At 42.3% G+C, this 25,973-nt stretch overlaps 2 pseudogenes across 1 annotated transcript; both read right to left on the minus strand.

Moving 5' to 3' along the window:
- Window positions 1–2,215: 2,215 nt before the first annotated feature.
- On the minus strand, window positions 2,216–10,114 carry Gm21276 (predicted gene, 21276; annotated as a pseudogene). The gene is made up of 3 exons (NR_073038.1): window positions 9,941–10,114; window positions 7,716–7,988; window positions 2,216–4,734 (listed from the first exon to the last, which is right to left on the minus strand). The product of NR_073038.1 is annotated as a predicted gene, 21276 (transcript).
- On the minus strand, window positions 18,403–25,858 carry Gm21122 (predicted gene, 21122; annotated as a pseudogene).

Raw genomic sequence — 25,973 nt, forward strand, 5'->3', positions numbered from 1 at the left:
TATGAGGAAACCAAAAAGAGATGAGAAAGTTTCATACCAGCAATTTAAATGTAAACCTGGAATCTCTAGAGAGAGAAAAAAGCAATTACACTAAAGAAAAATAGAAGGCAGGGAGTAACCAAACTCAGGGCTGAAATCAGTTAGGAATAAAACAATACAAAGAATCAATGAAACCAAGAGCTTGTCTTTGAGAAAATCAACAAGATAGATAAACCCTAACCAAAAGACAGAGGGACACTATTCAAATAAATTCAAATGAAAAGGGAGACATAACACTGAGGAAATTCAAAGAATTATGTGCTCTTACATCAAAAGTACAGGGGTACCATGCCAGTGCCCATATCTGGAGTTAAAGCAGCACATAAGAAATGATATAATTAAAGATCTCCCTAATTTATGTCTTTCCATCTTTTCCTTCTACCAAAATTTTCGCTTATGAGGATAATGTGATTCAAGTGGTGGGATCTTTAATGTTTTCCTTGTTAATGTTCTCTCCAAGGGTTGCTTTGGACAGCAAATAGCCCTTGTTAGACTGGACAGTATTGGGTATTCACAGATGTTGTCAATTTGATATTTTGAAAATACCTAATCTATGAAAATCTATCTAAGTCTGGATACAATCAGCCAGTAACATTCCAATGTTTTTTTTCCCAGAAGAAAAGCAATCTTAGCATTAATAGAAAGTACAAAATAACCTGGATATAAAAATGGCACCCCATTTGAAGTCATTTTGTCACTGCCGTGGTAAGTAGTACAGCCTACTAATGGCATAAAAGAGATTTTAGATAAATGCGTCTGAGTTGACTTCCAGTTGTAAACACATTAGTTAAATCTCCTATGTTTGTAGATAGATAACAAAAATGCACCTTGGCTAAAATATTACCTCTTCATCAAATGATGTGAAAATTGGATATTCTTATATAAAGAAAGAAACGTGATTCTGCATGGCATGGTGGAGTATTCCTTTAGCTCCAGCCCTCTGGAGATAGGAGTACAGGCTGTGTTAGGTACAGGAGGAGACAGATTCCTCTAAGTTCAATACTATCCTGGTCTACATAGTTAGTTCTAGGACATCTAGTGCAATGGAGAGATACCATATTTCAAGAAACTAAAAGGAAATCAAAATAAAAGTATAGGCATAATTAGCTTGATGAAATATCACCCTGGAAAAGGCCAATGCCATATGCATCAGAGCCCTAAGTGTAACAAGTGTGAAACTGTCAGAGCACAGAGTAGCACATAGATAGGCACAGGGATACGCAAGGATGTAGAAAAACCCCAGCCATGCAAGAAATCCTGACAGTTCACAAACTGTTCCTCAGGGTAAGTAAATGGATCCTTCCCAGCTAAGAAAGGAGTTGATATGGCCTCAAGAACAGAGGCAAATATTTTCTATAGATATCTTAGAAGATAAGTATCTAGATTATTTATAATTAGAAAAATATCAGCATCATAAGAAGAAAGGCAACTCAGTTTGTTGAAAACAAATAATTTCCCCAGACTCAGGAAGAATCAGAATTGTACAGTGAAACTTCAGGAAATGTCATCCAAAGTCAGTCAGAAAAGGAAAGACAAAAATCTCTGAGGGAATGCACAGGAAGCTATGAACTGTTGGTGGTGATGTGAAGTATTCCAGCCTGTTTGGATGTCAATTTGGAGGGTTCTCCAAAAGCCAAAACCTGGACTACCACATGGTTAAAGTATACCATTCCAAAGAACTCAGCATATTGGAGAGATCCTTGTGCATCAGTGCTGACTGTAGCCATATCTGCAATAAATTAGGGAACCAAGCTTGGTGTCCTGGAGAGACCCTTGTGCATTAGTGGTGATTGCAGCCATTTCTGCAATAAATTGCAAAATTAAAAAAAAAAACAAGCTTGGTGTTCAAAAGCCTCATCATGGGTGAGGAAAACATGTTGGACATAGATAAAGATGTATTTTCAGCCATAAAGAAAATGAAATCATGTTATTTACACAAATCTGCATTCTGCCTGGGCCAGGTGAGATGTCTCAGCATACACAACAGCATATTGTTCTTGGAGAGACCCCAGTCTGAGTTACTAGCTCTCTCATGGTGCCTTTCAGCCTTCCTCAATTCCAGAACCAGAGTTCTGACACCCTTATCTTGTTTTGTTGGAAGTACACACACATGTTGCCAAAGAATATATACAGAGGAGACACACACTTTAAAATAAATTATTTTCAGAAATGGATACAACTTGAGACAAATACATTTATCTAATTCAATCCATTTCAGAAACATATTCATCCTGATAATGTTTTTCTCGTGTATGAGTGCTAGGTTGTATATACATGAAAGCCTGTATTTCATCTCACAAATTGCAGGAAAAGTTCTGTTACAGAATAATGAGTAAGAGCTGGGGTGAGAGGAACTGGTAACAGCTCGAGTGTCTTCAGATTACAGTATAAATTTTAGGGAACACACCATGTTCAGTGACTAGTACAATGAAAATATCAAGGAGAATAAATTTATTACCACTATAGCTATTGATGAATTGCTTTAATAATAAATATTATCAGAATTTTATATCATATGATATATTTATGTAACATATATCACTTGAGCAACCTAGATTTTTAAAAATCAGTCATGAGAATAAAAACAAATCCACTATATACCATGAATTAAAGGATTGACTTAAATTTCTCCAGTCAAATATTTACAAGTATGATAGAAAATTTGTCTGTCAATTTTTATAAACAAACATTTACATAACACAGATGTACCCATGTCACTACTACACATTCATATACTACTCATGTATACGTATGTATCAGTGTCTATATTTATCCTTGTCCACACTGAAAGATCTGGGCAGCTCTTACATTGCATAGCCATAATATGGGGAAATTTCCATATCTTTTTCCCTCTGGAGAAAAAGCTGCAGTTTCCCAGGAGAGGTATACTTGGCAGCATTCTCTCACTCCTGTTGAGCCCTCCTCTTCATGGCCTCCCTCCCTGGCCTCTGCTCTTTTGTGATGGGCTGTGAGACAACTGGTCCCAGAATGTCAACTTTTCTCCATGGAATGGGTTGGCAGCTGAAGTCTTGCAACAGATATTGAGTTTGAGGTTCAAGAGGTGCTGGAACCTTGTTCTTGGCAGCAGAAAGAAGCTCCATCTGGAGGGAAGTCTGAGATGGTTCTCTATAGGATGTAGGCCTCAAGGTGCCTGACTGAGGCACAGTGCTAATGTAGATGATGTTGGTTACATTAGATCGTGTGGAACTGGAAGAAATTGGCAGAGCTGGCTTGGCAGAAGCCATCAAAGATTTGCTGATAGAAGGTGGTTGGGATGGCTTGAGTGTGGTAAGCTGAGCTGAGAGAAAATGACACCTCTCAGAGTAAGCTGTAGTGGGCCTGTGTGAAGCCAGATTGAGGGGCTTTCTAGAAACAGGTCTGGCTTGAGGATGGTCCTGGGTTGGGAAAGGCAGAGCTACTAACCTGACCTTCCCAGCTGGGGGCAGCTCATACTGAGACTAAGATGGACACTCCTTGAGAGCACTGCTCTCTGCTCTCTGAACCTTGCCTGGAGTTTTGTCAGGGCCCTGGCACTCATGTGGCATATCCTGTAGTACTATTGTGGCTGGGCCTGGCCCGGGATACTTGTTGTTGCTAAAAGTTTCCAGAGCCCGGGAAGAAGTGGTGGCAGCTTTCTTCTCACTCTTCATCCCCAGAGGGTGGAAGACCTGCACAGACTTCAGCATGTGCATGCCAAGGTGGGTTCTAGGCTTTTTGAAGCTGCTGTGGCTAAGCTCGGGTAGATCCCTCTTTATCTTGGCTTGGGGATGGTGGGCTTCTCTTCAGCTTTGACTCTGTCCTTGACTTCTTGAGCTCCTCTGTTTTCTTGGAATTATTTTCTCTGGTCCATTTGGTCTTGTCTTGCCCTTGTCCCCTAGCTCTGCAGGGCATGATGGGTGGCACTTTGGGAGCTTTGTCCTCCAAGTCCTTAGCCATGTTGTCAATAGCCCTGCCACTGACCCCAACACTGGCCATAGCCCCTTCTCCCTCCACCAGATCCAAGTTTTGGATTTTGGCCTGAGGAGCTCCATCAATCAACTCAGAGGCGTCATGGTCTTTCTTTCTCACCTGGTCAGAGGACCCACTGATGACTCTGGAATTTTCTTGGGCCTGATCCCTCCAGATGACTGTGGAGTTTTTGGATTCAATTGCTGTTTGTATCTTTGTATTGATCTAGGCCTGTGAGGAAGTTGAAGAGTTGGGGAAGGTCAATATCTGCCACCAATGTAGTGATATTTGCAAAGTCAATAGTAGACACCATCAAACTGTTCAGTGTTCCTTTCTCTTCCAGACCTAGGCGGATGCCTCCCAAGCTGGCATTGTCAGAAGCAGATGTCTGTCTTATTCTCCCAGTGTCAGTGCAGTGCAGAGTCTGCTGCAAGTCAGGGTGTGATAAAGGGAGGAATGATGGGTCTTGATTTTCTTTAGTATCCTCATAGGCATCCCGAGGCATCAAGTGCTCAACTTCCATCTCATGCATGTTTTTAATCTCTGTTTGTTCAGATCTTGGAGCTGCAGGCAAGGCGAGGAATTCTGCATGGCTAGGGATAGGGGTTGTTAATGGCCGGTCCCCATCAACAGATGGTGTCTTCCTCTGGGAAACTGTGGTGCAAGTGATGTATAATTCTGGACTCTGTAGCAGAGAAAGTGTTTGGCCTGAAGGCGACAATCCCAGGGATGTATCCAGTTCCACCACTGCAAAAGAGTCAAGGAAGAAGTCAGTACATGGTAAATAAGATTTTCTCCTTTTGTAGCACTACAGGGAAATTGGTACCAGCATAGTGGGGTATCCCTGTGATAATCTGACCTTGTTTGTGAAAGGACTTTGGAACTTTGGGCTAAAAGATCCATTCGGTGTTAAATGCTCTGTGGGATGTTGTGTAGGAGCTTGGAAGACATGGTTGAGATCAATGCAGAAGATGGAGGCCTGACTTGTGAAATATCAGTTTTGATTAGCTGGGGCTGAAGAATCAGCTGTGATGAACAAGATACCAGAACCACTAAAGTGAATCTTTGTGTTAGTGGGACTATTGATGCTGGTTAGCTGGAGCTAAGAAATTATCGGTGATTAAAAGGAGACCAACATTGTGAGGTGAAATCTTCTAGGAAGATAGGCAAGTTTGTACCTTGTGTTGTAGCTGGACTTGGTAATGTGTAAGAGTCACCCAGGTGGTACTGGTGTTGAAGGCATTAAGAGCATCTGAGGCTACAGAAGGCCATTGGTGAAAGTGCAGCCTCAGTTGCAATTGATGGCCAAGAACTGAAGGAGTCCTGCAAAGGAATTGAGGCTTGCCACTATGATGAGACCCTATGAGAAGCTATTTATGAGGACTAGTTGCAGTGGAAGACAGCAGAGTTTTGGAGATACCAGCACCATGAAATGGCCACCAAGCACAGCAGCAGCAGTGGAATATAGGCATCTGGAGCCTAGAAAAAAAGGTGTGTGCTACAAAGAGCAGAGCTGGAGCAGTGTTCCAAGCCTTTGGAGGAGCCCAGAAGATCATGAGTGGATCCCAGACATCGGACGGTTAGAGTTTGATTTTGCTTTTGATTGTGACTGTGCCCTGACATTTTTCCCTCTTGAAGGAAGAAAGTGTTTTAAGTGGAGCCCACAGTTAAGAGACTTTGAATTTTTAAAAGACTTTGGTTTTAAAAGATATTGGCAATTTTAAAAGGATTGAACTTTTAATATGTAAAGACCTTGGGACTTTTAAAGTTATTTGGATCTTGGAGATGAATAAGAAAGTAAGGGTTGAAACTTAATAGTGAAGTTTGTGTGTCAAGTTGACAAGGGTCATTTGTACTGGCTGGTTTTGTGTGTCAACTTGACACAGGCTGGAGTTATCACAGAGAAAGGAGCTTGAGTTGTGGAAGTGCCTCCATGAAATCCAACTGTGGAGCATTTTCTTAGCTGATGATCAAAGGGGGAGGGCCCATTGTGGGTGGTGCCATCCCTGGGCTGGCAGTCTTGATTTCTATATGGGAGCAAACTGAGAAAGCCATTAAGAAATATCCCTCCATGGCCTTAGCATTGGCTCCTGTATCGTGACCTGCTTGAGTTCCTGTCCTGACCTTCTTTGGTGGTGAACAGCAATTTGGCCTCTGCAGCCATGGGAAAGGCATTTCTATGAGCTGCCTGCTATGTTTGCAGAAAGATGGTGACTGCTCTGTTGTTTCTGGTATCCATGCCATGTCAGGATTTCTCAGATGATTTTGTGTTCCTTTGAGTTTGTGTGATGTGTGGATGCATAGCCAACATGGTAAGGTTGCAGAATTCCTTTGGCGTGTGGTCCTTACTTCCCTTCCCCTCTGTATAAAAAGATAAATTGCCTCTCATTTCCTTGGAGCTTTACTATTAGGTGGGTTATCTGGTCAATAACTTCTGAGAACTTGTCTCTGTGAACTTGTGCCAACAGCATTACACAGATACTCTCAGAAGCCTGGATGTTTACATGGGTTTAGATATCCAAATCCAGTCCAGACAAGAATTTCAACAACAGAGGCTTTCCTCCAGTCCCATGTTTCACAAGCTTCTTACAAGTGGCATGAAAATTGATATAAGAAACTGAAATCCTTGGGTTTGCGTGTGTCTCAGTATTAGAGAACATGTCTACATGATCTTAAATTTTTTGTCATGGGTCTCCTCTGAAGTACACAGCAAAAGAAAAAAAAAGAAGTCACAGAATGGCAATTTCAGCAGTGGTACATGCACTGCATCTAACTCACTATATTATTTTAAGCGTAAGAGAATTCCAGGACAAGTGTTTGGGATCTGGGAGGAATATGTTCTCTAGCATGGTTCTTTGCTGTGTTAATCTGCAGAAAAATTTTAACTTATGGATGATCCAGTCACACATACTTACACACACACACACACACACACACACACACACACACACACACACAATTCTTTGGTGTCTACTATAGCTCTGAGCAACATACCAGGAAAGAGTTGATTACAGTGTTGTTGGGACATGAGACTGATCACATTGGGCAGTGATGTATGAGTGTGGTGTGCTCTGTGGGCATAACTTAACTTAGTGTGGATACTACTCATTATGCCTTGCACGCTCTCTCATGATAGAGCCTGAAGGTGAGGATGGAAAGCCACAGCTGTACTTAACCTGGAAGGACCCACATTCTCCCTCTGTGTGGGACATCCATTACTGAAAGGTGGATTGCAGATCCCACTCCTTCCCCTCCTGACTCACTACTTACTAGGAAGACTGTTGTACAGCATGGCTTGAGCAAATGTGCAATACATGGTGGCAGAGGTAGAGAGAGGTGTTTGGACATTTCTTTAGCACCATCACCATCTCTGGTGATGGGGCAGAGGCCTGACTCTCAGGGGAAGAAGCAGAGCCATAGTCCTGAAGGCATTGTCTGAGTTCCCCAGGTATCAGAGGTCCCAGGCTGTTGTGCTCATAGTAATATATCTGGCTACCCTCCTGGTATGAATGTACCAGGCTATATTCTTGATTTAGCACCACAGGTAGTGTGGCCTGAATAAAGCTAGCAGACAATGTTGTATAGAAAGTGCTATGGCATTTCGATCTAAAATTTTATTACACTAGACTGATGTAGATAAGGACATTGTGGTGTCCAGGAAACATTGAATTCCTAGGGTGCAGGTGCCCTCCAGTCTGTGCTTCCTGTGATATTCCACTCAAGAATACCTGGACAGGAGAGTGTGGAGTTGGAGACCTGGCTCTGGTCACTCAGCATTGTCAGCATAGTCATGCTAGAATTTGGGTTAAGGTAGTCAGTGCCCATGAGTGGCTGGAGAGAAGTTCTGGATGCTGATGGCAGGAGCCATGCTGAACTCACAGGTGGGAAGGAGGCACTGGCGTAGTTGCACACTATTCCTGAGGGTGTGGAATTGTTCAGCACAGGCAGAGAGAGCTGTAGAGTGCTTTCTGTATCAAAAATAGGTGTGCCTTGGAAATTTTCTGTAGGGAAGGAAGAGGACAGTGGGAAAATGAGATGGATGTTTTCTAGTGACATTTGGGGAGCTAGCTCCAGGTCCTACTGTCTGGGAGAGTGGTTCTAGACCAGTGTTCCCTCGAATATTTCCAAATGTTCAGACTAATTCTTGGTACTGGACATGATGACACTCACTTGATATCTGTTCTTCCTGTGTGGGCAATCAGTGCCTAGTTGACTTGGTAACCTTTGCTCTATTCTAAACACAGTTCGTTTTCACCTGCTTTATCTTGCTCTCATACCTACTCTGATATAACCTCATATCTGGGTACTGTAACAAAAGTGTTCAGGGGTAGGAGAGCCTGAGACAACTTCTCATGCCCCTAACTTTGCCCTGTTTTGTGCATATCTTACTTTATGTAAAGAGACAGGTCTCTCTACTTAGATATGGCTTGCCTTAGAATCAGAAAGACTGGTCTTGGCCTGACTCTGCTTCTAGAATTGTACTATCATGGATGTCTACCAAATCCACCAGCCTAACTTTTATTCTGATCTTAAAAAATATATATCATGGAATTTCATAAGTGAATTCTGGGTTTCTTAATTATCCCTTACCCCTTCTAAGTCCTCCTGTGCCACTACAACTCCTTCTATAATTCATGACTTCTTATCATTTAAGTATACCTGCTAGACATTTATATGACTTGTTGATAATATTTCAGGGTACTTTTGTGTGTTTAGGGCTGACACATTGAGAATTGCTAACATATTAGAAATTCAACCCCAAATAAGACTGATTCTTCCTCTGTTACTGTTACTTACCTATGACTCTTCTGGAGGGGCAGCATTGTGAGAATTCCAGGTTCTGTGTCAGTTAGCGTTATACAGAGAACAAGTGACTGTGATGTTGCCAGCCCCAACTGATATTATCCAACAAAACCTGTGTACACAAATCTTAGCAAACTCTTCACAAGATGTGATAGATAGTAGGAACAAGGGAACAGAGCGGGATTGTGTCCTCTATATATAACATGGAACCAGCACCCAGACAAACCTCAACAGTGTGCTTGCCTAGACAAGACTTGGGACATTGCAATGCCTTGATTCTTTTTCATTTTGAATCTGTGGTTCTTTGAAATATTTGGTCTTTAATTATCTTGGTGTTCCTTTAGGATATTCTCTGAGTTTTGACTTATTTGATATCTATGTTTTCTAGCCCCTCATCTTTATACTTTGGACTGTTTCGCTCTCTCCATTTCCTGTGGGTCTGTCTTTCATATAACAGCCTCAAGATTTCTTTCACTGCATTTACTGACTTCACAGATTCCAGTCCCCTCTTAGATTCTCCCACATTCTCTTTTTAACTAAGATAGATTGAGTTCTCTAGACATGGTATTCACTCTCATCCTGTATTTTTTATTTTGTTTGTGTCAAGGCAGGGCTACTGTAGTCCAAGGTAGACTTAATCTGATCTTCATTATTTCAACCACTACATACTGTGTTCATTGATGAATCTGTTTATAGTACCCACATAAAATACGAATGTAGGTGTGCCACCATACCTGTGTGAAAGATACATTTAGAAAAGCACTGAATTTGAACAGTAACAGGGAAGCAGTAGTGGAGGGAGACCATCCCAATCATGGTATGGACTGTTAGATTCTTCACACTTTTCTACTTTATGTTTCTGTTAAATTTAACAACATCAATAATTACCTGAAATTTTTTCCTGTTTCCTTGCCTCTTAAGACACAACTATACTATGCTTAGAGCATACACTGTATCTCCCTGAAGCAGATGAAGAAACAGTTGAGACTAAATAGTCAGTCCAAAATCATATTCTTATTAAGAACCAAAACTAAATGTGCTATTCAACTTGAGATATTTGTATCTTTAGTATCCATAGTCTTCTGAGGATTTAAATTTATACTAAAGATAAGGAAAGGTATGATCAACATTTTAAAGCTTCATTCCTTACCTGACATTGTCAAGGCAAGGGTGGGAGGGAATAGCAGTAATTCATGTTACAATGGAGCAGGATAAATGGTTGTCCTTGACTGATCTTCTCACCAAACTGGTCCCTCTGTCCACTAGCAGACATTTCTCACTGGTCATAGGTTGCCTGTGATCCAATTTGTTTACAGGTAGCTCCATGGAACCCCCAAGATTCTACCAGATGCTGGTAGGGTAGGAGAGAAAATGATGTCATAAACCAGGGAGTAGCCAATGACAAGGTAAGGATCTGAGGTAAAAGACAAGATTGGGTAGAAGCTATGAAGGCTGAGGTGTTAGCTGGCTAAAGGAAGTAATATTTTGGCATAGGTGTTCCTCTTCCTATGACATTTTCCCTAAAAGATCATGGCAATGTTTTTTATAAAGTTCATTACTAAAGATGTCCTGGGCACAGTTCTTTTGCATGCCGCAAAAAACCAGAGCTATCAGCCCAGACTACAATATCCAGCAAAGCTCTCAGTCAACGTAGATGGACAAACCAAGATATTCCATGACAAAACCAGATTTAAATGCCTTTCCACTAACCCAGTCCTGCAGACGATACCAGAAAAAAAATCCAATGCAATGAGGTTAACTAAACTCAAGAAAACACAAGAAATAAATAATTTCACACCATTAAACCCAATAGAAGACAAAATCACACACATGCGCATGCACTCACATATACACTCAACCAAGACTAACATCAAAATAACAGGAATTAAAAATCATTGGTCATTAATGTCTCTCAACATCAAGGGACTCAATTTCCCAACACACAGGCTAATAGAATAATTACATGATTACATAAAAAGAATCCATCATTCTGTTGTGTATAAGAGACATATCTCACCAACAAAGATGATCATTATCTCAGTATAAAGGGCTAGGCAAAGCTTTTCCAAGGAAATAGACCCAAGAAATAACCTGGAGTAGCCATTCTAATATCGAACTAAGTAGACTTTCAACTGAAAGCAACCAAGAGAGACAGGGAAGAACACTTAATATTCATCAAAGGAAAAATCTACCAAGAGGACATCTTAATTCTGAACATCTGTGTCCCAAAAGCAATTACATCAACATTCATAAAGAAACATTACTAAAGCTTAAATTACACATGAAACCACACACATTAATAGTGGAGGACCACAACACCATACTCTTACCAATGGACAGGTCAACAAGACAGAAACTAAACAGAGAAATAGAGAAACTAACAGCATTATGATTCAAATAGACCTAAGAAGTATCTATTGAATACTTTATCCTAACACAAAAGAATGCACCTTCTCAGCACCTCATGGAGCTTTTCTCCAAAATTAACCATATAATTGGTCACAAAGCAAATCCCAACAGATACAAGAAGACTGAAATAACCCCATGCATCTACAATGGAGTACTTCTCAGCTATTAAAAAGAATGAATTTATGAAATTCCTAGGCAAATGGATGGACCTGGAGGGTATCATCCTTAGTGAGGAAACCCAATCAGAAAGGAACTCACAAAATATTTACTCACTGATAAGTGGATATTAGCCCAGAATCTTAGAATACCCAAGATATAAGATACAATTTGTAAACGCATGAAACTCAAGAAGAACGAAGACCAAAGTGTGGATACTTTGCCCCTTCTTAGAATTGGGAACAAAACACCCATGGAAGGAGTTACAGAGACAAAATTTGGAGTTGTGACGAAAGGATGGACCATCTAGTAATTGCCATATCCATGGATCTATCCTATAATCAGCTTCCAAATGCAGACACCATTGCATATACTAGCAAGATTTTGCTGAAAGGACACAGATATAGCTGTCTCTTGTGAGGATATGCCAGGGCCTAGCAAACACAGAAGTGGATGCTCAGAGTCAGCTATTGGATGGATCACAGGGCCCCCAATGGAGGAGCTAGAGAAAGTACCCAAGGAGCTAAAGGGAACTGCAACCCTATAGGCAGAACAACAATATGAACTAACCAGTACCCCGGAGCTCTTGTCTCTAGCTGCATATGTATCAAAAGATGGCCTAGTCGGCCATCACTGGAAAGAGAGGCCCATTGGACTTGCAAACTATATGCCCCAGTACAGGGGAACGCCAGGGCCAAAAAGGGGGAGTGGGTGGTTAGGAGAGTGGGGGGTGGGTATGGGTGATTTTTGGGATAGCATTGGAAATGTAAATGAAGAAAATACCTAATAAAAAATTAAAAAAAATAAGATTACCATGGATTAAAGCTGACATCAACAATAACAGAAATCTCACAAATTCATGAAAAAATCCCTTTTAGCCTATGACCTCTGAGAAAGGATTACTAGTAGAAAAGGAAGGATATGGAGGAAGTGAACTTGTTTAGAAATGGTGCTTTGGAGCAAGTCCCATCTCTGTTGTCTGTAAATCAGCAGTTCAGTTCACAGGTTAGCAGCACAGCTTGATCCACTTGTAAACACTTCATGGATATAACAGCAATCCAGTTCAGTAGGTTTTGGATAGCAAACATGAATCAATAAGGGTAGCACAACCTAACAGAGACAACCACACCTCTCAGCCTCAGCACAAGGCAGCAGGAGGGACAGCAAGAACTCCAGAAGAAGTTTGCCTCTCTCAGAAAATCACAGACCTGAAAAGATGTGAGACCAACAAGCATTCCACAACTAGCTCTATAAGCAAAACTAGCTCAGCCTCGATCACTGTCTATCTAGTTCTTTTTATACTCCCTCTAAACATCATGTGTCCTTCATGCGTCTTGCCTCATCATGTGAGCCTGTCTTAGAATCACTTGACATCACTCTGCCAATCAGCCCAAGTCCACAGAAGTGGCAATGAACTGCACCACATAACCAGAAGTTTTTTGATATGTTCCTTTCTATGGAGTCCCAACAAATAGAGCTTAACTACTCAGTGCAGGGTGGACCAATATATGCCTCCTATTAGTGAAGAATCCTTGATCACCTGTCCTTTCATGTTCTTGCTTTAGCAGAACATCATTTTTCCTGTACCTGCTTCAATGAAACATTCTTTCACAAGTCTGTCTTAGCCTTTCACCTGTGTCCACTTCACAAAAACACTCCTTCATGTTTGCTCCAAGAAAACACCATCAAATACAACTGCCTTTCCAAAGAACCCTTAAGTTTCTACTCCAGGACACTATGAAAACAATCCTAAGAGGAAAGTTTATAGCACTAAGTGCCGTCATAAAGAGATTGGGACTTCTCAAACTAGCAAAAGTCCATATGATGACTCTAGACAAAAAAGAAAGAAAACACACCCATGAGGAATAGACATCAGGAAATAATCAGTATCGGGGTGAAATAAGTCAATTAGAAACACAGAGAATAATAAATTGAATCAACAAAAGTAAGAGATGGTTCTTAGAAAAAATCAACAAGATAGACAAACCTTTAGCCAAACTAACAATCAGGTAGTACACAACAAAATCGCAAATGAAAAAAAGGAGATATAACAACAGACACTAAGGTAGTTCAAAAATCATTGTCTTACTTTATAAGCCTATACTCCACAAAATTGGAATATCTAAATAAAATAGATGATTTTCTAGACAGATTCCAACTACCAAAGCTAAATTAAGATCAGGTAACCTATCTGAATAGTCCTATCATCTCCAAGGAAGTAGAAGCAGTCATTAAACGTCTACCAACCAAAAAACCCCCTGGAACAGATGGTTTTAGTGCAAAATTTTACCAGACTTTTGAATAAACACTAAGGCTAATACTCCTCAAACTATTTCACAAAATAGAAACAGAAGGAACACTGCCAAACTCATTCTAAGATGCCACAACTACCTTGCCACCTAAAACACACAAAGACTCAGTGAAGAGAATTTCAGGCCAATTACACATATGAATATTGATGCAAAAGTACTAAATAAAATATTTGCAAACTGAATCTAAGAAGACAGCATCCACCATGATCACACAGGTTACCTTCCAGTGATGCAGCGATGATTCAATAAACAAAAAACCATCAATATAATCCACCATATAAACAAACTGAAAAAAAGAAGTGTTCATCTCTCTCAGTGCCCAAAATGTGACAGTCCCCAAACCTCCTTTGTGATAAAAGTTTCAGAGAAATTAAGGGTAAAGGCAACATACTGCAATGTAGTAAAGGCAGTTTACAGTAAGTCAATAGCCAAAACCAAAGTAAATGGAGAGAAACTCAATATAATTCCACTAAAATCAGGAAGAAGACAAAGCTGTGCACTTTCTTCATATCTATTCTACATCATAATTGAAGTGGTAGCTGGAGCAATAAGATACTGAAAAGGATCAAGATGATCCAAACTGTAAATGAAGAATTCAAAGTCTTGTTATTTGGATATGATACAAATATGATAGTACAGACCTTGAAAAGATAATATTCAATATGATATGGAAAAACAAATCCCAGACTAGCTAAAACAATTTTGTATAATAAAAGAACACCCAAAGGTATCACCACCCCTGATTTCAATCTATGCTACAGAGCTATAGTAATAAAAATAAAACCTTCATGGTATTGGTATAGAAACAGACAGATTGATCAATGGAATCAAATAGAAGACCATAAAATAAATGTACACACCTAAGGACACTTGATTTTTTGACTAAGAAAATGGAAAAAAGAAAGCATCTTCAACAAATTGTACCCATCTAACTGGATGTCTGCATATAGAAGAATACAAATGGACCCATATCTATCACCCTGCCCCAAACTTAAGTCCAAGTGGATAAAAAACTTCAACATAAAATGGGATAGACATAACCTGATAGAAGAGAAATTTAAAAGTAGATTTGAAAGCATTGTACAGGAGACAATGTCCTCAACAGAACACTGAAAGTTCAGGCACTAAAATCATCAATTACTAAATTGGACCTTCTTGAAAGTGAACCACTATGTAAGACAAAAGACACTATCAACAGGACAAAAAGGCAGTCTTCAGAATGGAAAAATTCCTTTGCCATCCTTATATCCAACAGAGGACTAATATCCAAAATATATAAACAACTCAAGAAATTAGACACAAGCAAGCCAGATAACCCAATAAAAGTTGGATACAGATCTGAACAGAGAACTCTTGATGTGAGAATCTCAAATGGCTGAGAAATACTAAAAAGAAAATTTCATCATCCTTAGCCATCAGGGAAATGCAAGTCAAAACTACTTTGGAGCTCCATCTTCTACATATCAAAATGGCTAAGATCAATAATACAAGTGACAGCTAATGCAGGAAATTATATGGAGCAAGGGGAACACTTCCCCACTGCTGATGGGAGTGCAAACTTACACAGTCACTATGGAAATCAATATGGAGGTTACTCAGAAAAATGGAAGTTGATCTAACTCAAGGTCCTGCAATGCTCAAAGGATCCCCTATCTGCCTACAAAGACACTTGCTCAGCATTGATCTCTCTGGAAAGAAGACTATGGACACATGGGGATGGGAACAGAAGGGCTCAAGCAGGGGAATAAGGGGAGAGAGTAATGTGAAGGCAACTGGAATCTGGATTCATTTAGAGGGTTATGTAGAAACCTAGTGCAGTAGAATTTCCCCAGAATCCATGAGAGTGATCCTAGAAAATCTCTTATTTTCAAATCTTCATAGTGGGTATGGAGCTGAAACTGTTCATCTTCTATAATCAGGCAATGCTAACATCAGTGGTACTAGGACATCAACACAACCACAAAACCTTCAACTAACAGTTTGCCATGCCTGTGCTGGGCTAAGAGAGGCACCAAACTTTTGGGAGTGGCCAACCAGTGACTGGTCCAACTTGTGGCCCAAGTCAAGAAAGGGAGTCCACACCTGACATTGTGTGGATCCCCAGGAACCAGAGGCTAGTCAGTCCAGAGACTCAAGGTAGAACCAAATAGGACTTGAAATATTTTTCAATGAAATGATTCCTATTGATACTCTGCCTAGCCCAGTTGTCATCAAAGAAGTGTAGTTCAGCAACTGAGCTAACTAGATGCAAAGACCCACAGCCAAACAGTAAGTGATGCCAGGGAAACCCTGAAGAAGATGAGAAGAAAGGAATCTAGGAGTTAAAAGGGTAGAGAACACCATGAGAACACAACCTACAGAATCAACTAAGCAGAGCTCATAGTTGCTCATAGAGACTGAAGTGACAATCAGGAAACTGCATAGGTCTGAGCTAGTTACTCTGCATATGTGTTATGGTTGCATGGGGATGACTACCCATACTATGTGGTTGACCAGGATCCAGAGGTTAGTCAGCTGAGAGACCCAGGATAAACCAAATATGACTGGAATTCTTGTGTGCTCTTATGAGACCCATCCCCAACAGCAGGAATAGGGGGTAACTCTGACTCTTTTGCATGTGCTTGGGATCTTTTTCCTCTTAGTTTTTCTATTACCTTGTCCAGGCTTGACATGGCTGCAAACAGTTTTATTATAAATTGTTATGTCATTGTTTATTGATGCCTATCTCTGTGAGGCCTGCTATGTAGTTGTTGTTGTTGTTGTTGTTGAAGGTAAATGGAAGAGGAGTTGATCTAGGAGAGGGGGAATTTAGAAGGGTAACTGGGATAATTGGAGGTATGGGAACCTGTAGTCCAGATTTAATGTATGTAAAGAACAAAAAAATTAAAAATAAAAAGTTCTCTGGTAGAATTTTTTGGGTACATTATGTATACTATCATATTATCTGCAAATAGTGATACCTTTATTTCTTCTTTGCAAATTTGTACCCCCTTGATCTCCTTTTGGTGCCTTATTGTTCTAGCTAACACTTTGAGTACTATATTGAATAGATATGGGGAGAGTGGGCATCCTTGTCTTGTCCCCGATTTCAGTGGGATTGCTTCAAGTATGTCTCCATTTAATTTGATATTGGCTGTTGTTTTGCAGTAAATTGCTTAAATTACCTTTAGGTATGGGCCTTGAATTCCTGATGTCTCCAATACTTTTAACATGAAGGGGTATTGTATTTTGTCAAATGCCTTTTCTGCATGTAAGGAGATGATCATGTGATTTTTTTCTTTGAGTTTGTTAATATAGTGGATTATGTTAATGAATCTCAATTAATCTGGACCCCTGAGATCTCTCAAACACTGAACCACCAAATAGACAGCATACACCAGCTGATATGAGGCCCCCAACTCACATACAGTAGAGGTCTTCCAGGTCTGTGTTCATTAAGAGATGATGCACCTAACCCTCAAAAGACTGGAAGCCCCAGGGAGTTTATAGGTTAGGTGGGGTGGGGAGTAGAGGCATCCACATGGAGATGGGGTGGGTAGGGAGGAGATATAGGATGTGGAACAGTTCACAGGTAGATGGGGGGCTGGGGAATGGAATACAGAGTGTGAAGCAAATTAAAAATAAAATTAAATTTAAAAAAAGAAAAAGAGAAAAATGAAAGGACATGACTCTTCCTAGGAATGGTGGAAGAGATAAAAGAGAATGTATACAGAGGCAAGGACCTCTGGGAGTGTCCAGATGAGCATTTATGACCATGAGCTGGGCCATATAAGGAGAGGTAGGAGAGGAAATGGGAGAAACATATCAAGAAAAAAGGAGATGAAAATGGCCAAATAACCAAGTTTCATTTCTATTTTGGTGTTTCCTTCTATAATATATTAATCTTACAACCAAATTTTTAGTTCTATAAAGATATTTGTATGGGTTATGCAAGCTGCATAGGTCAGTTAAGGATGAATTCTTTCTTATTTGAGCAGGTAACAGACAACTGTCTTTTTTATGAATTAGTTCAATCAACAACAATTGTAAAACATCTTCATTCATGTCTGTTTGGTCTTTTTGAAGTCTTTCCTGTCTGTTGCCAAGATCTTCAGGGGATCTTGTGCCCCTATCATATTTGATCCATATTAGTGTGGAAGGCGTCTGAAGCCGTTGCTCCTTTTCTGTTACACAAATACAAACCTCTCTCCCAAAATACCACATCCTTGGTCTGGTAACCCAGCATGGACTGGTGCAATTTAGCAGTCTCATTTTTCTTAGGGCCTGCTCTACTCTGACCTTTCTCCCAAAGTAATAGTAATGTTATCAATACCACCAAACTTATAACCACCTTCATTGGGTAATTAAAATAACTCAAAAACACTTAAAACATTTCAAGCAATTGTTACTGTTTCTTTCTCTTTATCTCCTTGCCTTTGTTTTCTACATTAGGAACCAAAGGCCTGGTTTTCTTTATTCTTCCATATATATTCCAAAACACTTAAACAATTAGCATTATTTCTCCCTTGTATCCTTAAAACAATGTAGTTTTTCGTTATTCCTCCCTTCTATGGAGATTAATATTGCTTTAAAGCAATTTAAAACAATTAATATTATTCATTGAGATAGGGTTTTTCTCTATCTCTACACTTGGTTTCCTACAATTGTGATCAAAAGCCTGGATTTCTACATTTTTCCATGTATACTTAAAAACAGTCTAACAATTACCACTATTTTTCCATTCTATTCTCTTTTTAAAAAGATATTTAAGTTTAATATAAATTTTATACAAAGAAAATGTGAAAACAATACTCCCATATGTTAAAATCAGTTATACTTCCCAAATAAGGCCAGCAAGGCTAGATTGTTTTTGCTGTTGTTGTTTTGTTTTGTTTTTTTGACAACCACAATTCACATTCACAAATTCTCTTACTCACTGTGTCTCTCTCTGTCCCTCTTTCTGTCCCTCTCTCCCTCTCTCCCTCTCTCCCTCTTTCCCTTTCTCCCTCTCCCCCTCCCCTCCCCCTCCTTCTCCCTCTCTCTCCTGTTTTCTTCTAGTGTTTCTTCCTTTCTTCTCTAGTAGGGGTAAAGTAGCTGGACAATGTGCATCTTAAATTCTCTTATGAACAATGAAAAGAAAGTAAAAGGAGACTAAAATGTACAATGGAATGTACTGGAATGATATACAATTAATATTTTTTCTGATATACAATTAATATTTTTTCTGATATACACACCTCACCTTTTGCCTCAATTGATGCTCATTTTACACAACATACAAAATGGAACTACAGCAGATGTAGTGTTAACGGAACCATAACTGGAAACAAATCACACACGCACACACACACACACACACACACACACACACACGTGTACAGACACACACACATAAACACACACACACAAACACACACACACTTGTTTCTGTGTCTTTCGAGCCCAGCTAGCTTGTGTTTTAGAACATTGTATTATAGGATCTGTGAGGGGTGGATAGCTGAGAGGTAGATGGATGGCTTGTTGTGGCTGGTCCAGGACAGCACAGCCTAACAGCCCCGATCATAGTGTGCAACAGTGAGTCCCTCCCCTGGTTATCTGATGACAAGGGCCTATGTGAGAATAGCAACCCCAGGGCCCAGTCCTGCCACCACAGTGAGGCCAGTGGTCTCACTATCCAGCCCCTGGATTATCAAAGCATTCCATATATATATAGTCTTGCTTTTCTGTTTTATTAATAAGTTAAGGTCCATATAGATATGAAAAGGAAAAGTATGCTAGGTCAGTGACATCAGAAAGTGTACCTACTTACACCTAAAGTGTTTGGCTCATAGGCAGGAGCTGGGATGAGTCAAGTTGCTGTCCTGCAGCCAAGCCCACAGGCAGAGTCTGAGTGTTGGGAATTCGAAAGGTGGTAGAGACTCCTGGGACCCTTTGGGCATGATGTTTTTCCTGCTGGTCTCTGCACTGTGTTCAGACCTAGATGACCCTCGCTCCTCCTCGCTGATGCTCCACAAACATTCCTTGCTGCTCCGTGGAATGGAATTTCTGGTCTGGGTAGTTGGGGTGAGGCTGGTGGTCTGTAGTGGTTGGGGTCTAGACAGGCTGTTTGTCACACCTCTTGCTAACAAAGTCTTGGTTAGAGCCTAAGATCATGGAGGAGGGCATCTCTCAGGAGCCAGAAAGGTCAAAAGGTCTAGTTACAGTCCTTGTTCTTCATTGCTGACTCCTTTCTCTTTGGGGGCGCTGGCCTGTTCTGAAGGTCCTGACTGTGTGTTGGAGGAGCTGCCCTGCGATGACTTATTTCCTGTTTCTGTGCTTGCCTCGGCATGTGCTTCCTGCTGAAGGACAGTAACCAACCGTAGCAGACTGGGTACAGGACTTCATGTGCTCGGGCCAGTGGACCTGCTGACAGGTGTAGTCACAGTAGCCAGTGGAAACGGCCTCCTTCTGGCAGTTGCCACACCACTGCTTCTTGGTTCTCCAGCTTCAGCTGCTTCTTCACCTTAGCGATGAGCCGATCCCGTTCCTGTTCCAGGCTCTGCCACATCTCAGCCATGGTCAACTCCAAGTCGTGCTTCATCTTGTGGAGCTCCTGCTGGTACTGCCACTGCCGCTTCTCAATCCCAATCCTCAGCCTTCGAATCTCAGCTATTGTGCTCCCAGTGGTGTTCTTGGGGAGATCATTGTAGATTTCTGTCATCGTCCCCTTTATGGTGTCCATCATTTTGCTAGTGTACTTGGCAATGTGCAACCACATTGGCTGAGGCGGTGACTCTCGAGCGCGCCCCCAACTCGCCAGCAAGAACGACGCCACAGCAGGATCCTTCTGCACACGTTTATTCAGTCCTATTTCTTCTTGTTTATATCTCCCTTGTTTATATCTCCCCTGTTTATATCTCCCTTGTTTTTATATCTCCCTTGTTTTTATATCTCCCTTGTTTATATCTCTCTTGTTTTTATATCTCCCCCTTGAATAATAATCCTCCCTCTAACCCGGGCCTCTCACTCTTATATACTCTCAGTTCCCATCCACGCACAGCAGGCCACGCCACCTCACCAGGCACGCAGCTTCAGCTAATCAGGGCAGCAGGGGCAAATCTCCACCAAATTGGATTCACCTGAATCCTGGTACACCTGCGCAGCACTCAAGATGTTTGTGTCTTATATGAGGAAGTCAGGTGCAAGTCATATGACTTAGCTGCAGTCCCTGGCGCCTTTAGGACTGCCGCCACACCTGCTCCTAACAATTCCCCCTTTTTTCTTTTTTGGCAGAGAGAATGTCTGTAGATAGCCCCTCGCAACCATGCCCCTTACCCGTCCTTGGGAGACAAACAGCATTGGTTTGATCCCTGTCTTAGGTTGGTGACATGCCCAGGGAGTCTTATCACTGACTACCTCTCTATTATGCCAAGCCACACCTGGGGAGATTGTGTTTTGCTTGTGGCAGGTGCATCAAAAGGCCAGGATGTTGATAATCTATGGCCAGATCTTAATTGCTGCAAGCAAGCCTCATGGGTGAAGGTAGAGGTCTGATCCCCAGTGTGCAAGCATAGGGGCCCTACACAAAACCATCCCTTAGGCTCATCACCCAGAGAGGTCTTGGCCAGCTCCCGTGTCGTTTTTCCTGGGGGAAGGGAACTAGGACACTGAACCTTCATGCAATCAGACATGCCTTCCACAGGATGCCAACAGCAAGCTATCCTCTGTGCAGTGCTTAGCCTCGCACCCCACGGCATAACGCAGCATAATTTCTTTTAGAGCGGCAAACCGAATCTGAGGAGATTGTCCCGCCTCCACTGCAGCAAAAGCCTACGCTACCATGGCGAAAGTGCGGGTTGCACACTCTGCACCTAACACATGTGCCAAACACAAAACACACACACACTATAACAAGCATACATCCCAGGGCTCTCATCCCCGCTCATCTTCCCTGAAGCAAGGGATAGATAGCCAGCGGGGCTATCTCTTTAAGGGGAATTCAGGGATCAAAAAGCATGGAAAAATTTGAACGTCATGTTGAGCTGGTATCGGCTTCTGGAATACCGAAAGGATCTCCCATCTCGGCTCCATCCTTTGTGCTTGTGGGATCATCCACCACATCCACAGGGGCAACTGGATCAGGAGCCTCATTCTTGCAGCGTCTCATCAATCTCTCCGGCACCCAAAGAGGTTCCGTCTGGTCCTGTGGAAACACACAAACAGACCCTCTCACCCACGTCAACACTGGATCTGGTCGATCTTCTCCAAATATCCAGACAGAAGGTCCACCTACAGGTGGCTGCTGAGGAGGCATAGGGAAAGGACGCAGAAGCTAATTCGCCTTCCTCCTCCGCCTCAGCTCTTTTATTTTGTCCTTTCTGTCCACCTGATAACACTGTGTCTCCTTTCTTTTTCCTTTTTCTTTTTAAGCCCTTCTCCTTTTCCGACATACTTTCTTGTTGCTCTGTAAGGATTTTCTGACCTGTCTTGACTGCCTCTACACACAGTTTCAAACATTAACAGAGTCCATATATCAGAACAAACAAGACCAAAACTATCAGACCTACCCACAAAGGGTCAATGGGAGAAAAAAGCATAACTACACAGCGAGGATCTATTGATCACTACACTGAGGTTATCATAGTTCCTTAACTTGTCCCCAAACCAGGAACCTTAACTTGTCCCAAAGCCAGGAACCTTTCGTTACCTTGTGCCTGCTTCCTGGCAACTTTATATTCCCCTCTATTTTATCCGAGGTCCTTCCCAAACTCCTGGGGTCACAAGTTTCACTCACCGTGAACTTACCCTGCTGGCAACCACTGACTGCTGAAAGTTCTGAACTCGGTGGGGGAGTCGGTTCCCCGTACGGGCCACCAATTGTCGCGCCTGCTCTCGACCAGCAAGAACGACACGACCACCAGTCCTTCTAACAGCAGTTTATTCAGTCCTCATCTTTCTTCTTTCTCTTCATCAGTACCGTTCCCCAGCTGAAGAGTTCTGAATCCACACCGGATCCTTCTCAACAGTCTGTTTTACAGGAACTTTTATTAACCACTCCTTCCCCGTGATGCAGTTCTGAATCCTCCCTGTAGCAGGGGGTCTTCGCTCGTGCCTGAAGATGTTTCTTGTCCCGGGTTTCGGCACCAACTTCTCGAGCGCGCCCCCAACTCGCCAGCAAGAACGACGCCACAGCAGGATCCTTCTGCACACGTTTATTCAGTCCTATTTCTTCTTGTTTATATCTCCCTTGTTTATATCTCCCCTGTTTATATCTCCCTTGTTTTTATATCTCCCTTGTTTTTATATCTCCCTTGTTTATATCTCTCTTGTTTTTATATCTCCCCCTCGAATAATAATCCTCCCTCTAACCCGGGCCTCTCACTCTTATATACTCTCAGTTCCCATCCACGCACAGCAGGCCACGCCACCTCACCAGGCACGCAGCTTCAGCTAATCAGGGCAGCAGGGGCAAATCTCCACCAAATTGGATTCACCTGAATCCTGGTACACCTGCGCAGCACTCAAGATGTTTGTGTCTTATATGAGGAAGTCAGGTGCAAGTCATATGACTTAGCTGCAGTCCCTGGCGCCTTTAGGACTGCCGCCACACCTGCTCCTAACAGGTGACAATGTGCAGCAGGTTGGCATTGATCCCCGATGCTAGGGTGCTTGCAAAGCCCCAACTGCTGACAAGGCCTGCCGGCGGTGTGCTTGTCACCAGCTGGTCACCAGCACGATAGTGGATGTGAATGAGCTGATCTCCTTCTCCTGAACAGTTGGTGCATTCCACATGACCCGCTGCACAGCTGGGACAGTCTCCTTCAGTAAGAGCAATCTCTGCTTCTTCACTGGGCTTCCTGTGAAGGCAGAACCCAGCTCTGTGACTGTGATGGTAGACATCATGCTGCTGGTGGCTGCCACGGTAACCCCAGCTGCAGGTGCTTGTGTGGCTCAGTGGGTGAGTACCATCCACTCTGGGGGAGGCTGGTTGCCTGCCAAAGTGGAAGGTGGCATCTTGCTTATGCGACAGCACCTTGGACTCTTTCCTGTTTTTGTTTTTTCTTTTGGTTTGTTTGTTTTGTTTTTTATTTTAGTTTGGGTTTTTTGTTATGTTTTGTTTTTTGAGCCTCCTGCCCAGAAGGATCTTCTCCTAAGTCTATGACAAGTTTGTTCTCTGAGTCTGAAATCAAGCCCAAGTGCACTGTGGGAGAAACTGTTTCATCCTTTCCCGTTAGTTTGTCCTTTGTGGGATGAAGTAATGGATTTGCTTTCTCTCCAAAGTCCTTCTCAGGCTCGGGACTAGCCCCGTCCTTGGTGGGTGTAAGGTCTACATTCTCACTGACAGGCAAGTTACTCTTTACATCCTCTTTGACCTCCACTTGGTTTGTGGGCTTGGGCTTCCTTTTGATGGCAGGGGCCTCTTTGTCCACCAAACTCCCTTCTTTGTCCTCGGGGGCCTCTGGCTCATTCTTGGGCTTCTGTTCCTCATCGCTGGAGTACTCGCTGTCACTGCTCTCTGACTTTTTGGAACCCTCGGAATCACTGTGCTCCACGGCTGTGTAAACATCCTCTGAGATCTCATTTATGCATAGCTGTGCTTTGCAACTCTATGATATTTACCAGGCTGAGCTGGAACTGGCTTCGAACCTGCTGCTTGGGAGAGATGAGGGGCACAGGGACTGACTGCTGTAGGACTGACTCACTCAGCTCCTTCAGGTCCATCTCAGCTTTGCTTCGATCCAGGTTTGGCACTTGTGGAGAGAAAGGCTTTGGGCTGCCAGACAAACTCCCTGCTTGCTCAGTCTTGGAGGAGCCTGGAGAAGCTCTGCTCTTATCAAGGAAGTCCATAGACTCTTGCACTGAAGTGGTTGGATGGGGCCTCCTTCTTGGGGCCATGCTCCACATCAGAGCCCATGTGCACAGAAGAGTGCAAGTGAGAGGCAAGTCAGACAGGGAGATCTTGAGACTGATGCCCCACCCCCGCTCAGAAGAGACCTGCTCAGAATGATCTTAGGGGACGCTGGCATGTCAAAATTGAGCTTCACCTTCTCCTGCTTGTCTGTCTTGACAGTGCCGACGCTGGGGTTGCTGGGATCAAGCAGCGTTTGGTCCTGGTTATTGGGCATGTAAGGCGTCCTGAACAGAGAGTAATTAAAAACCCCAAACTTCCTCTGTATGTTCTCCAAGTAAACTTCCATCTCTCGAATGGTGCTGTTGAAGATACTTTTAGTCTTTTTCACAGAAAAGGGGATTTCTTTAGACATGAGGTAGCAATTATTGACTGGAACCCAGGCTCTGTCATGTTGTGCAAAGAAACGGGCATCAACCTGCCCATCTTTGTCTCTCGGAGCTTTCGCTGGAAAGAATGAAAACAATTTCAGTTTCGCCAAGACCAAAAGGTGCAGATTGCTACAGGGCTCACAAAACCAGTTATCTCATTTTTTTGGCAAGCTTCAAGATAACATTCTAGACATACTTCAATTTCATTCATCTCTTGCTCTCAGATTTTGATGACAACTTTTGCTATTTGCATCAACTTATGGTTTTGCTATTTGCATCAACTTATGTTTCCCCCATTATTAATAATGCAGTTATGCAGGCTCCACTTGGCATCAGCCAGGAAGGCTTCTGTATAGCTGAGCATCTTCATTTTTGCATTCGTTTCCGATATACAAAGATCCATGGGGTGAAAAATATATTCTGCATAGTCGGGATGCTGCTTCAATGGAACGGACTTCTGAAATGCATCCATCCCTGGCTGCTTCATTTTCTGAATGGCAAACTTGAGCAGGTAGGACAGCTGTCCAATGGTTAGCATGGCCATGGCTTTGCTCTGCGTCTCGATGCTTTCTGCTACTGCAATCTTCTCACATTCCAGACAAAAACCAGTCCCCCTCTGGTTGTAATGTCTGTCTCAGACACTTAGTGTGATAAACCCTGAGACAGAGCTCACAGCAAAGAACTTGTCCTTCCTGGTGACAAACCCAGCTATAGAAGTCATTCCATCTGGCCTGCGGTACAACATCAACAGGGTCTATGGGGAGTGGCTGCTTCATACAGTAAAACGGACCATGTCTTAGCTCTGACTGTTCCTTATTGCTACTGTTCAGTAAGCCGGGTGTCTTTTTCTTTTTAATGGGGCTTGCAGATGAGCCTTGGAGTGAGTAGCCATTGGAGGAATGTGGAAGGCTGGGGAACTTCCATTTTGGGGCTTTCTTTGTAGAGACAGGATCTTTGGAGTGAATAGGGATATCCATTCCCTCCACCACCTCCTGCTCAGTTTTTATTTCCTCTTCAGCCAAGCTTTCCGACATTTTCCACCCCTGGCTTTATTTAATTTAATTTACG

The sequence above is a fragment of the Mus musculus genome, chromosome 7 (genome assembly GCF_000001635.26).
Source record: "Mus musculus strain C57BL/6J chromosome 7, GRCm38.p6 C57BL/6J".
In the NCBI taxonomy this organism is placed as follows: Eukaryota; Metazoa; Chordata; class Mammalia; order Rodentia; family Muridae; genus Mus; species Mus musculus.